The sequence below is a fragment of the Alligator mississippiensis genome, chromosome 3, assembly GCF_030867095.1.
Source record: "Alligator mississippiensis isolate rAllMis1 chromosome 3, rAllMis1, whole genome shotgun sequence".
Taxonomy (NCBI): Eukaryota; Metazoa; Chordata; order Crocodylia; family Alligatoridae; genus Alligator; species Alligator mississippiensis.
In genome coordinates, this window is record NC_081826.1 from 266,340,559 (window position 1) to 266,354,343 (window position 13,785).

At 43.2% G+C, this 13,785-nt stretch overlaps 1 long non-coding RNA gene across 1 annotated transcript in view; it reads left to right on the forward strand.

The window, feature by feature from the left end:
- The window catches only part of LOC106738495 (uncharacterized), a 46,770-nt gene that overhangs the window by 12,223 nt on the left and 20,762 nt on the right, over nt 1–13,785 (forward strand). The window contains exon 2 of the long non-coding RNA XR_002092936.2: nt 10,154–10,229. This is a non-coding gene — a long non-coding RNA (uncharacterized LOC106738495). The remainder of the gene's footprint in view (nt 1–10,153; nt 10,230–13,785) is intronic.

Below are 13,785 nucleotides of genomic sequence, written 5' to 3' on the forward strand. Positions count from 1 at the left end.
ATACAAAGTAAGAGCTGATAGAATGAACCAAGGACACTTAATGTAAACTTTTAGAAAGGCTTGCTCTATAGTCTGCTCTGGTCAGGTAGAACAGAGCAGATCAGTTGACTCTCCGTATTGATATAACTGTGTATATAGAGGGATACATTAACTGGAAGTCATGGACTCATCTCTTAATCAATGTTGGAGTTCCCTTTTGCATAACACAGACTGTCTAGTACCAGACATAGTGTATATCTATTAGGGCTGTGCGAAGCTTCAGGTGCTGATTCAATTTGGAGGAGATTTGGCCTGATTGGGCAGCCAAATCTCTGAATCCAAATCAAATCGGGAGACCAATAAAAAAATCCAGATGCATTCTCAGAAGATTCACAGAAAGATTGAGATTTGGTGATTCGGGGAGTCCCTGCTCACTGCTGCAGGGAGCTGGACCTGGGCTCCATGCCAGTAAGTAGCGGGCTGGGGGAGGTGAGCATGGGGGGACCCACACCTGCTCTCCCAGCCCTGTCAATGGCTACCCTGCCCGGCCCCAGCATCCCAGCTCTTTTTTTTTTTTAAAGAGCTCTGCACTCACCAGCTACTGCAGTGGCCATCGGGACTTCTGGGGGCTCATAGAAGAGACGCCCACGCAGCACAGGGCAGTGGGGATTGCTCCCCTGCCTGGTGGGAGCTGGTGAGTGTGGGGCTTTGGGTTTTTTTTTTTTTTTTTTTAAAGAACTGGGATGCTGGGGCCAGGCAGGGCAGCCATTGATGAGGGTGGGAGAGCAGTCGGGGGATGGGGCCTGTTTGTTTTGGAAATTCGGCCAATTCAGTGGTGGCCAAATCTCTGAATCGGATTTGGCCAGATTGATTCAGGACAGTGATTCGAATCACCAAATCGAGCTACTGTCCCCTGAATTGGCCACGTCTGAATGAATCCAAAGTGAATGCTAGGCACTTTGCACAGGCCTAATGTGTATACTACGGCCATAGTAATCATTGCTGTGTACTGTAAATGTACCCAAGCCAGTGAGTTTAAATCTGGTATGGGTGCTAGCAGCAATCTAAACATATTAGCTACAGCTCAGTGGTGGCTACAAAACCATATGTAGAAGCCAGATAAATTTACCTGCAATAACCTCTGGGCTGCCACAGCAGCTATGTTGGTAGTAAGTATGGGTTTAAATGAAGCATGGGTTTATCTGCACTACTGCAGAGACTACTATGATGCTAGTATGGACATCCCCATGGTCTAATAAACTCCTGTTTTGAACCACAACTCACTTTGAATAAATAGTTTTAAAACAATGGGATAACTACCTTGGGAATCTGTTACTGGGACAAGGCTGCTTTTTTTTTTTTTTTTGAGGGAAGAGGGGGGGTTCTAGCAAAACAAAAATCAATTCATACAGTACTTCCATGTTGCCAAATCTTCATGCAGTAGGGTAAAAGCCCTCATTTCTGATTAGTCTATCAAGTTACAGCTTAAAAAGAACCTGGATACCAAGTTTCTGGCCATAAAGAAAATTATAAATGTGTTAATATGTTGTAGGGCTTTTTTTAAAAGCCCCCCCCCTCCCCCAACAAAAACTCTTATCACATTTTCTTGCATATAGCATGCCCCAGAATATAGGATACATTTTATTCTTTGAAAGGCAGAAAGAGGTAAAAGAAGAGAGATCTAGAGTTATGGCTGTATAGAGCAGGGACAAAGCTAACCTTCAGCTGACTCATCGTCACATTCCTGCTTAAGTTGAAACCCTAGCTGCTCCTGAAAACTGGTCTCCATGAGTGAATCTATGGTTTTGAAAATTGCTAAGGAGCCTCCAAGGTGTGAAATAAGAGGAGGGAGGCCAGAAGTAGTTAACAGTCAGCAAAATTGCCTTTAAAAAAAGGGAAATGATCATTCAACACTTCTGGAGTGAAGAACAATGAGCCTTTAAGTTAATGACTTCATCAGCTGACTGAATGATAATGCAACAGTTGCTACACTGTGGAGCAGGAATCAAAGCAGGGTGCTTCTATTGCAGAGAGAAAATCAGCTTCTTCACTTAATACATGCACCCCAATATTGGGGGACAGATTTTTGGGGAAAAGGTGCATGTTGTATGTAAAAAATGAAACAAACAAAACAATCCTTCAGTACAAAATTATGACCATAATATTGTAATTGCCCAATTCCCAAATGTTTATATTTTGGAAGAGGACAATCTCTCATTGCTTTACCTGTATCATTGTGAATTGAATTACTGGAGTGGATTGGTCATTTCTTGGTAAGTTTGGATTTCTGGCCTCTGACGAATTGCTCAGGGAATTGAAAACTGAAGTTAAGGCATTGGTAATACATTATGATGACAGAACTTCCTCAGGCACCTGCAGTTTACTGAAGAAAGAGAACCTGTAAGAAATACAATTAGTCTTTTTCATATGCAGCAAAAATTATAAGACAAAAATATGTATTATGTTGTCCAATTTCTATTAATCAAATTACTATTACTCATTTTTCTAAAAGCTGTATTCTTTGCTCTTTTTAAATTACAACAAACTGAACTTTACAGTATCTTATCTTGGAGTAGGCTGGAAGGAAACTTCCAAGAAATGGTTCTATTTTTCATTTACGTTTCAAAGTTTTCTTCTCCGCTTTCCTGATTTTTTTTTTTTTTTGGTCTGGTCACGGTGCTTTACAATATGATTAAAATGAAAAAGTAATCTGTTCTGCACTGTTATAAGGTAGTAAAAGCAATTTTTAACCTTAACTTCAGACAAATGGGTTGATAGAAATAAGATATGGATGATGGCAGTAAGCAGTGGACCGCAACTACAACCTTGGTTAAACAGCAGTAACTTTGCCACACAGAATGAGAGAACACAAAGCATTAGGAAAAGAGCACTTTTAAATGCATCTCCAGACTTGAAATAGAAACAGTGAACCAAGTTCTGCCATCCTACACACCAAGCAAAACCAGTAGGCAGGTATAATTCACAAGTCAACTGCTAATAGCCTGGGGTTAGGAAGGAAGTTTCTCCAGGGAATGTTTTACATAATTACAGGGATTCTTGTGCTTTCCTTTGAAACATCTGATACAGGCATCTCACAGGAACAAGATACCATATTACATGGATTATTGATCTGATCAGATGTGACAATCCCTAAATTCCTGATCAGAAACACAATCTGGCAAGATGAATGGATTAACAATGCCCGCTATTGTTGGAATCATTTATAATGCATTCATCACACATTGCCACTTAGATCCCAGTCCCCTGATATTGTCACAACAAATTAAAGCCCCTACTCTGCAAGCACTTCATGCATATGAGTCCTCAGAGTTAATCACACGCCTGAGTGTTTGCAGAGTGGGGGCCTAAAGGGATTAAAATCTAGAGAAGCAACCTTAGAAAGTGACCTATTTTAAAGAGAGGAGAAGGGACATGAGAGCAATTCACTTGAGCTGGCTCGGATGTATCATTCATATGTATTATGTTGTCTCATGTTTTTTCCAACACATCTCTCTCTCACCCCATGTAACTAAAGCACACAGCCTCAAATGCTGATATGTGAAACTGGCACACACCCAAAGCTGTAAACCTACTGGTGTGACCATGGCATTGAACTCCTGACTGCAGGAACAGCTGGCTGGCCCCAGTGTCTCATGGATTTGTTTTCTGCTTGTTGTATTCTAGGACTACAGCAATATTTTAGGATATTTGTCATTTTCAAAGATGGAGAAGTGTGATTATGGGCTAGAAACAATTTAAAAAAAAAACAACAAAGGTAGGAAGTGATATATTGTAATTCAGTGTTTGTTACCTATCCAGAAGCTTCACAAATTCGGTTAGCACCTGCACTATTTAAAGTATTTTTCCAGCAGTGTTGAGGTTGGACTCTTCCAATTGACAGCTGTTAGTTTAGCAGTTCAAAATATCCTGGGTGGAAGGATTGTTATTTATAGTGACTTCATCTAAGGGAGAGAGAAATTTGTTCAGACTTTCTCTACAAATGATTTATTTGAACTGGATCATGAATTTTTTTGCTAACATGAGGTTTGTCTGGATGTTGCTAAACATCATCCAGTCAAAAGACCATGTGTTAGGATTACAAGGAGAGAGAATTTGGATTTTTTTTCCTGGCAAATACCAAACCATATTTTATTTTCTATTTTATATACCTTGTTCTTGGGCCTAAAAAAACATTTAAAGTCTGACTTTTTGGGCTAATTGTATTTAATCCCATCCCTTGACCTAGGGTTTAGCTGTGTAAATGGAAGTGGAACACCTGCTATACAGGATTATTTGTTGGGGATGTTGTTTACTCTCTTCTCCTTTCTTCTCTTGCCCCATGCCAGAGTCACTAGTTTTCTGGGGATAAGCTGGAGGGAGATGGCATTTGCATTCTGGTCAGTGGCTAAGTACCAGAATACTGACCACAAACTGTGTTGGGTTTGGAGCCACTAGATTCATGACTGTGGATTGACAGTGCCCCAGTCAGTGCTCCTTTTGTGTAGGATTGTTCAGGGCTGGCACAGCTATTTTCTGTGTGTGCAGGGGACAAAGACAACCTCTCAGGATGAACCTGTCACCCCAGAGTCTCACTCTGGTATGTAAAAATAAGTTTTGAATAGGGTCATGTGCATTTTGGTGAAATTAACTCTACTGGATATGAACACTGGTGGTGGAGGGACTTTTGATAATAGATAAACACTCAGATGTTCAAATGCTCCTGTAAACCTTCTTCAAATTTTCTGAACTGTACTACTGGGCTCAGTGTCTTGGAAACACGGTCATGTGAGAGATCTAGTTATATCCTTGCAATCTAGTGGATCTGAAATTTTGCCAAAACGAAATTTTTTGCATCCTTTTGCAACCTTATCCTCCATTCTCCTCTGTTTCCAGCTGACTAAAATATTAAAATATATTAACCAGTATCTTAACTTCAACACAGTTTTTGCTCAGTTATCAGTTGCCTATTTCTGTTAAGTGTTTTAATGCACTGCTACTGAGGTGAATTTCACAGCAGTCTGTCTGCCTAATGGATGGTGCTCTGTTCTTTAGATATATTAATGGACTATCTGATGTAATTTATCTTTAAAACAAAATTCTTTGGAGTAGACTGGGCTTCCATCCCCAGGCCTTTCTGGTAGCCTGCAGGGTCAGTGAAAAAGCTTCAGTACCCTCCAAGGGACTTTCTCCAAGTGAAGGAGCAATCAAGAGTCAGCATATATGTTAATGCTGCCTCTTCACATTGTGCCCACTGCTGGAGTGATAAGCAGTGGGCAAACCTTGACTGATGAGCAGTCTAGTAGTATCTGTGAAGAGGAACTCATAAACTAAAAGTAGGAACTACTCTGTCTCTAAAGAAGCCCAAAATCTAGAAAAACATGCCATGACTTAAAGCTACCTCCCCTGACTTGGGATTTGCAGCCTGGGACCTCTTGGAGTTAGATGCCTATTTCAAAGGTGCATGCAATATGTAAGTAAATATGGTAATCATAATAAATGAGATCAATAAGAGATGTTTCACCTATCCAAACCATCAGGCTTGATCACATGTTAAGAAACAAATCTACCCCCTATACTCATTTGAATAACATTTGGGCCACATCTACATGCCCATGGACATTTGCTTCCCCAGGGACAAGAAGCAGCAGCACACCTAGGGTCATGGGGGCTAGGGTCTTGGGGGCAGTGGCACACAGATGGGTCTGTGGCACCACATACCGCACAGCCACGCTCATTTGGATGCAGCCTTGGGATGTTTTCTCTGGGGGCCCTATTTCCTCTCTGATGACAGTACATGAGAAGTCCAGGGGCTATGGTTTTAATGGGGTGAATCTTCCTGGTGTTCATGGCCTGCAGGAGGGCTGATGGACATGGTCTGATGGGCTGTATAGGTCAGGGGTCTATGGGGAAAAAAAATTCACCTAGAGCCTGATTCAGCAGAAGCACCTTTGTGTTTGTGCACTTTTCTGAACTGAGACCCTGACACTACTGATTCAGATGTTATGCAACATGGAGTCCACTGTGCAATATGAAGTCCCCTTTCTGCCCCTCCTATCTCCCTGCAGTAGCACCCTGCTTCTATTGCCTCTGGGATCTTGGCTGCAACCCTTCCCCATCCGCACCCTCCAAAATTGGTAAAGGAACAAAAAAAGTGTGAGGGTATAAGGAGGAGGAGTAGGTTAGAGATGAAGAGGGGAAGCTGAAATATAACTTGTTACCTAGCCACATATTCCTTTAGAATTTCCACAGGGTTCTTGCCTGCTACGCTTCACAGCATAGATGGTGCTGGACTCTGTATGTTTAGAGAAAACTACAATTAAACAAATAACAAGATGGAGATGGAGGACCAGTCCATGTGTACAACCCAAGCAGCACAAGGAAAGTGGAGACTGCCTATAACTTCCCAGCGAGGGATACCCTTGTATGTTGGGTAGTTACCCAGTGGCACAGTGCTACCACAGCCAGATTCTTTGCTTCTGTACCTATAGCTTCCACCGTAGGGAATGAGCTGAGGGAGACAAGTGTCTCGGGTGCAGAAGAACATGACTGTGTACCTGTAGCTGGTAAATTTTTCTTTTGGGGACTATTACTGATCAATAGCAATCCCCACCTACTCTATAATGTGCCAGGGACAAATATGGAAAACCTTGACTGTCTTCTTCCCATTCTCCAGTGCTGGGATCCTTCCTGGAAGTGAGTAGCCGAGAATCTGCCTTCCTGTAGCCCTCTCTTTAGTTGAGAAGAAAATTGGCTGGTAAAGATCTCTCAGACTCAAAAAATTGGGACGTAGAGCCAAAGCTGTGTTGCTCTCTCATTATCTGCACATTCCAAATACAGTGTGTCCACCGTAAGGAAGCTCCTTTAGTACCCAAGTGCTAGGTGTGAAGCAAAGATGGAATTTAAGACTGTGGACTCATGCAAACTGCACTCCTACTGACCCTGAATTTGCCTTTGTGAATGCAGAGGCCTTTAATATATTCATAGTCTTGGCTGAATTCCTTTTTTTGTAGTAGCATTTTAAGAGGAGTATAAGTCTGAGCCATGCATAGGGTAAGAATTTGTGCCAGACTTCAGACTGCAGTGAATTTTTATTGCTGGCTTGTAGGGCAGTGAAAATAGAGATTTATAATAGAAGCTTGACAGACTGATAATGAAAGTGCAGAGAGAGTGGTTACAGATTAGAAATATGTCCTCATTGATATGGATTTCTGTGAATACCAGCGCAGCTTTATAGTGCATATTTCCTTCATGACACAAAAAAATCCTGACTCTTCCTTCAGATTGAAAGGAATTCTTACTTCTTAAAAATGGGATGTTTGGACATGTCCTGCACATCTGTATTATGAAATCAAATTCTGGGTGGTGACTAAACCTTCAGCATTTAATGATATAAACTGCGTCAAAGCTCTTGTAATGCAAACATGACCCAACATTGCCTAGAATTTCTGCAACAATCCTTTTGTCTTTATCACTGACTTTTTTCTTAATGGTTTCCAACTGTATTTAAATGAAGCAGTTTCCTTTCTGTTATGAATGTTCCTTTATAATGTTCTGCTGCTTAGCATGCACTGACTGAACTCTATAGTATGCTGTATCTACTGACTGGATAATATGCAAATAAAAGAATCCTGCAAGTTCCAGTAAAAATATTTTGTTATGGGGCCATCCTTCTCTTTTAGAAAATACAGTCTTATTCCAAGCAATGTTTCTCAAGTCAGGAAACTGAAATGGCTAATATTGTGCTAGTTGTTCAGTGAAGCATTGCACCTGCCAAGTTTGCAGTCTCACTTCTTCCTACGGGTTACAGTTATTAACTTGCCTTCTTGTTTGCAACCAGGACTACTCGCAGCCTTCATAATATAGAATTAGAAGCGCTTTTTGCTGAAACACAGATAGCTATTATTTCCTTGTAAAAACATACCTGAAGTATGTAAATCTCAGCCCTGGGTTAGCTTCCTACAGAATGAATAGGCACCTTAGAAAGGGGTTCACAAGAAACAGCATGGTGACTGGAGACATGCCTATAACTATAACATAACGAAATGCCGAGGACAGGGCTGTATCTTAAATCCCACTCCCTCAAAAGCTAACATGAATCCCTCAACTTGAGATTTGCAGCCCAGAACCAGTTCCTGGAGTTAGATTCCCATTTAAAAAAAAGAGCCAGGAGTGGAGTTGTTCTTTTTTTTTTTTTTTCCCTAGTTAGGTTGTGTTTTAAAAGATAAAGTTGAGTATAGCTTTCTGGGCTAGTAATTAGGACACTTACATGAGAGATGTCCTAGATTCTAGTTCCTGTTCTGAGGACTGATCATGTGTTTATAAATCAAATGGCCATAGGTTAATATGCACAAATGTTCCTGTCAACAAGGCCTGGAACTTAGGACCCACTTTCCATGGTGAGAATCCTAACAACTACTACAGTCATGCTCAGACTTACCCTTTAGCCCAGGGGTGGGCAAAACCTGGCCTGTGGGATGGATCCAGCCTGCCAGGCCGTTCTATCCAGCCCTCCAAAAAACAATTATTACCGGCCTGCGGCTGCTGCTCTAAAAGCCAGTGGGGCTTTCAGAGGTCGCACACCACTGGCCTGGGCAGGCCCTGTGCTTCCACCTCCATGGGGCTTCTGCTGCTCTATCTGGGAGCCCCATATGGAGGTACCAAGTCCAGTGGTATGTGTTATAGTGCGTACATTCTGGCAATAATCGTCGCCATTCACACTTTGCCATGCCTTTAATGGGAAAATAAATAAATAAATGAAAGATGATTTGCAGGCTTATACTTGATCTTTACAAGGTAAATTAATACTTCTCACTCAATACAAGCACAAAGTATTTACATTAGAGCACCAGGTCAGCAAAGTCCTTCTTTATAGTCTTTAAGGCTAGGGACAGATATTACACATAAACCAGTTTAAATGATCAGAAACTGGTTTAAACCTGTAACAGAACAGATATCCAGTGCATATAAACCAGTTTGACTGAAACCGGTTTGAGGTAAACCTGGTTGAATGTAGATTTAACTGATTTGGCTCAAACTGGTTTATGCAATGCCTGTCCCAGACTCCTTGCTGGTTTAAGTCAAATCAGAATCCCCCAGCTTCCCGGCATGCTCTCTGGGCTGGGTGAGGCTCTGCTCTCTCTTCTGGTCTGGCCTCTTCCCTCTGCTCTCTAGTTGGAGTAGGGGGCAGAGCTCTCTGCTGTCTAGCGGGAGCTGGCCTGCCATGGCCCCCAAGGCAAATTCCTCCTCCGTTTCCACCCCCTGAGGACCAGCTTGTCTCCACGGCTTGCCTGCAGCCAGGCAAGGATTCTGCCCCCCCGCCCACCACCAACCTTGGTGGGGGGGAGGGGAGGCAGGGGTTGGCTGCAGTCTCAATCATCATCATTGTGTGCTGGAGATGTAGTTAAGTGAAGTTGCAAACAGCTTCACCAAAGAATGCAGAGAGCTACATTTACATTATAAAGCAGAACCTGCAAAAGGTGTGAATGCCTAAACAAAGCCTTTCTGAATGCCTGGCTGTAAGGAGACACAGGATTATGTAAGATTTATGCAAGGCTTTCTCTTGCTTCCTCATTTACATTTTTAGAGTAAGTTGTGTATGCTGTGTTTTACTGGGCTGTATCTTAGCTTAGGCAAAGATTTTTGGTAGTTTCCTGTTGTATGCTTTGCAAATTGCTGTGTTCAATACATGCCTGCTTCAGAGAGAGGACTTTTTCCCCATCCCCACTGCTCTGTCTGGTATCAGCTGCCCCCTCCCCCCCCCTTGCCCTGCAGCCGGTGGCTGGCATCCCATTTTGTGCTAGCCCTGGCTGGTGCCTGGCCATGCCCTCTCCACTCCAGCAGGAAGGGGTAAGAGCCTTGGAGTGCAACAAAATTACTGTGAGAGCCTTGGAGGGCATCTCTCTTCCCTCCCCTTTGGTAGTGGGTGGCAGGCACACTCTAGCACCCCCTGGCCTCTGTCCTGAGCCACTGCAGGCATGTGCTTGCATTTCCTGGTTTAACAGAACATATCTGTCCAGCTAGTAATTAGTTTAAGCTGCACAGCTTCAACTAACCTGCAAAGACTGAATCAATTCAGGCTAGAGCTTTTTGAATGTCTGGCCCTAGACTAAGTCTGGGGTGCAACTCCCAGCTGAGCTCCCTTTTCTAATTGATTCCTTTTTCTTTATCTCTTTAGATTCCACTAGTAGTGGTTCAGTGATCCACGCTCCCCTCCTGTGCTTCAGAACTCACCTTTTCCATGCAATTTTCAGGTAAGTACCTTCATGATGCATGGGAAATCTCTTGCTTGAACCCTGTTGCAAAGTTCCTGTGCCTCCCCACAAGTTGCCCCAACCCACTGGGTTGAGCTCTGCTTCTCAGTCCCCTTCTGCGGTTTTTTTGTTTGAGGAAACATTCTTTTAAAGGGGTTTCCCTGCTTCTTTTCTGGTCAGTAATTGTAAGTGCTTCTCAGCCATTGAGATCTCTAGCTGGGAGACTCTGTTTGATGTCATCACCCATAGTCAGCATTCCCGCTCCTCAGTAAGTTCTTCTTCTGTTTTCTTTATAACAGGGTCAATAGGCTCTCTGTTACAGTATGCAACTGGTCAGCTGGTAAATGGGGAGGGAGAGATGGGGGTGTAGTTTGTGGATGGAGGTGTGGGTTCCCCCTCTGCAGCAGGTGGCGGGCTCTCTGGGCACTCCTGGCTTGTTCAGGCAGAGCCCTATGGTGGTACGTGGCTCTGGCTGAATCCTGGGAGCTGAATGTGGCAGCACAGAGCCCCTTCAGACTGGACTGCTGGCGTGTGCATTCAACCTTGACCAGCCTGGCTCTGTACCAGCACGTGGGGCTCCTGGCATTGCAGGAAGTAACTGTGCACCCTTGGGCTGGGCTGGGCCGGGCCAGCTCTATGCTTCCACATGGGGCTTTCAGCACTGCAGTGGGAAGCTGCACATGGCAGCATGGAGCCTGCCTAGCCTGATGGCATGTGACTCCCCATGACATCCAGTCTGCATGCCATCGGGCCAGGCAGGCTCCATGCCAAACATGTGCAGCTCCCTGATGGAGTGCTGAAAGCCCCACATTGAGACACAGAGCTACTTTGGCTTGGCCTGGTCTGATGGCATGCAGCTTTCACCTGCAGTGCCAGGAGCCCCACGTGCTGGCATGGAGCCAGCATGGTCTGGTTCAGAGACGCACACAAGCAGGCCAAGCCAAGTGAGCTCCATGCTGCCATGTGCAGCTCTCAGGAGCCATATGCTACTGTGGTGCTTTGCCTTCCATGGGCTAAGAGCATCCTGAGGGCCTGCTGCTGCTACTGCTGCTTCTGGCAGCAAAGGATAAGTGCCATGGGAGTGATTGTGGTGGGGGGAGACCCACACCCACCCACAAAACCCACGCCCATCCACAACCCCCACAACCACCCATAAATCCCCCCACACACCCATATCCCTACACCCCTTCACAACCCCCCCAAAGCCCCCACACATCTACACTCCCCCAAACTTCTTCAACACCCCCTCCCCAATATACAAGCGTAAGACTTTATTTTGAGGTATTATGCAGTCACAGCTATATACACTATACAAACACAGGTAAATCAGGACAAAAATATTTTTTAAACAAAATTAAAATACGTTATGTAGATGTTTGATTTTTTTTTTAGCATATGATCTGTGTTTTTTCTGGTTCCAAGATGCCAACCCCCACCCCAAAGAGTACTTCTGGGAGCAAGGAGGTGGGGGGAATGACTTCTGGTGGCAAGGGTCAGGGGTCAAGGGTGGAACTTTCGGCCCCAAGATGGCAATCTTCCAGCCCCTGTCAAGGAGTGGGGCTACCCTTGTGCCCCTTGACAGCTCACCAAAAGTTAAGTGGACCTACAGCTGAAATAATTGCCCACTCCTGCTCTAGCCCAACGAATCCTGAAGTTGTGTCTGTGCTACGGACCAACTTCAACAGGAGGAGGTGGAGACTGTTTCTTTTCTGGCCATGGCCTATATCTTTGCTTTCCTGAACCCTTCCAGGCAGATGAAGTTGAACCCAATTCTTCCATAACCTGGCTAAGCAACTACTTTTCTCTTCATTTTTATTACTTATCTGCACCTAGTACAATGAGACCCTCATCAATGAATCTCCAGGTGCTACTGCCATATAAAAAAGATCTGACAATAACCTAGGATTCTGACATTTACTTTCCCTTGCTTAAAGTATGTGAATATTGTCTAATTCGTATGTTTTAGTACATATTGAAGTATGCCGAAATGTCAATATGTGTATCAATGAAACATTTATACATGAATACAGAGTGCTGGTTACAAGTAAAAAAAACCAAAACAAAAAACCTGTGTTTTTATAGTTAAACTTAATGTAAAGAGTCAGAAGCTCACTATAGAGTTAGGTAGATCTGACTCTACAAATTGGACATTTCAAAAAGATGAAGTGAAAGAAGCATAATTTGACATCAGGCATCTTTAAGAGGAGCCCAATTAGGTGATGGAAAATAAAGTTTACATATTAAAGGAATAAGAATTTTCATCATTTCATTTGGAATTGATCCTACTTTGAGGTTATGTATAGCATAGTATAGTATGTATGGTAGATGAGTCTAAGTGATATTAAAAGAATGCAGGATGTCAGAACCCATTAATTAGATGCCTATAGCCCAGAGGAGAATTGGTATAGCCCAGAGGAGAATTGGTATAGCCCAGAGGAGAAATGACATAGTACAGAGGAAAATTCCATGGGCTGGATACATATGGCATAGTTTTGCTGTCAATCATTCTGGTGGCAGTAACTAGGTCATGGAGGAAAATTCTGCTATGCCTGAACCCAGTAACCAAATGCTACAATAGTGGAAAATTACAGTTTAGAAAAAAGTTCCCGCCACTCGTATGCAAATTCACATTATTATTGGCCAGTTTTAAATTATTCCTACGTGGCGACTAGCGATTGGCTTGCTAGCCATATAAAAGTTAAGAGCAGTTTCCGCCCAAGTTGGAGAAAACTCCACACACACCTCGTGGAGAACTCTGAATACACTGTGGAGCCTAGCAAACTCCACGCGTGTTTCAGAGCGAACTTAGCGGCCTGATCAACCACTAAGGACTCCCCGTCACCGACCCAAGGGGGCCTAGCACACCCCCACCCGAGATGTAAGACGACTGCCGGCTCGAACACCCCAAACACATTTGCAGACCGACCAAACAAACTCTGTAATTTCTGCCCGACCCAAGTTTTGTTTATAACTGTAATCGAAGCAAGCTTCTGACCTGCACTGTACGAGCAGTGTAAGTAAACAATCTTTTTGTTCAATCAAAACGCTTGAGTACCTGATTCCACTCCAAGCGTCACAAGTACCCGCCCGCCGACTAGGGCTCCTAAGGCCCCGAACCCCGCGCCGCGGCTCTCGGCAGCGACACAGGAAAAAAAAGAAAATGTTTGTATTTTTTAATGTAAGATAAGAAACATATAAGCTTTTAGTATGGAATATGGACTAGTGGTATATAAATAATTTATTTGTTGGAAAAGTTGTATGTGTCCTTTCTTTGTATTTAGAGGATACTCTGAGAGCTACAGACTTGCTGTTTGCCTCTAAAAATCACATAATCTTCCTAAACAACAGATAAAATAGAGGCAATTTACAAACTCACTGTGGTGTTTCAGTACTCAATTAACTTCAAGAAAAATTACACAAATAAGATTATTGGATGAAAAGTAATAATAACTAAATAAGATTATCACTCCCAAGTTTTCATTAAAATAAATTTAACTGTATTTTCCTATGAAATAATATCTCCTTTTAAATGTTTTTATGTGCTATGAATAAGATT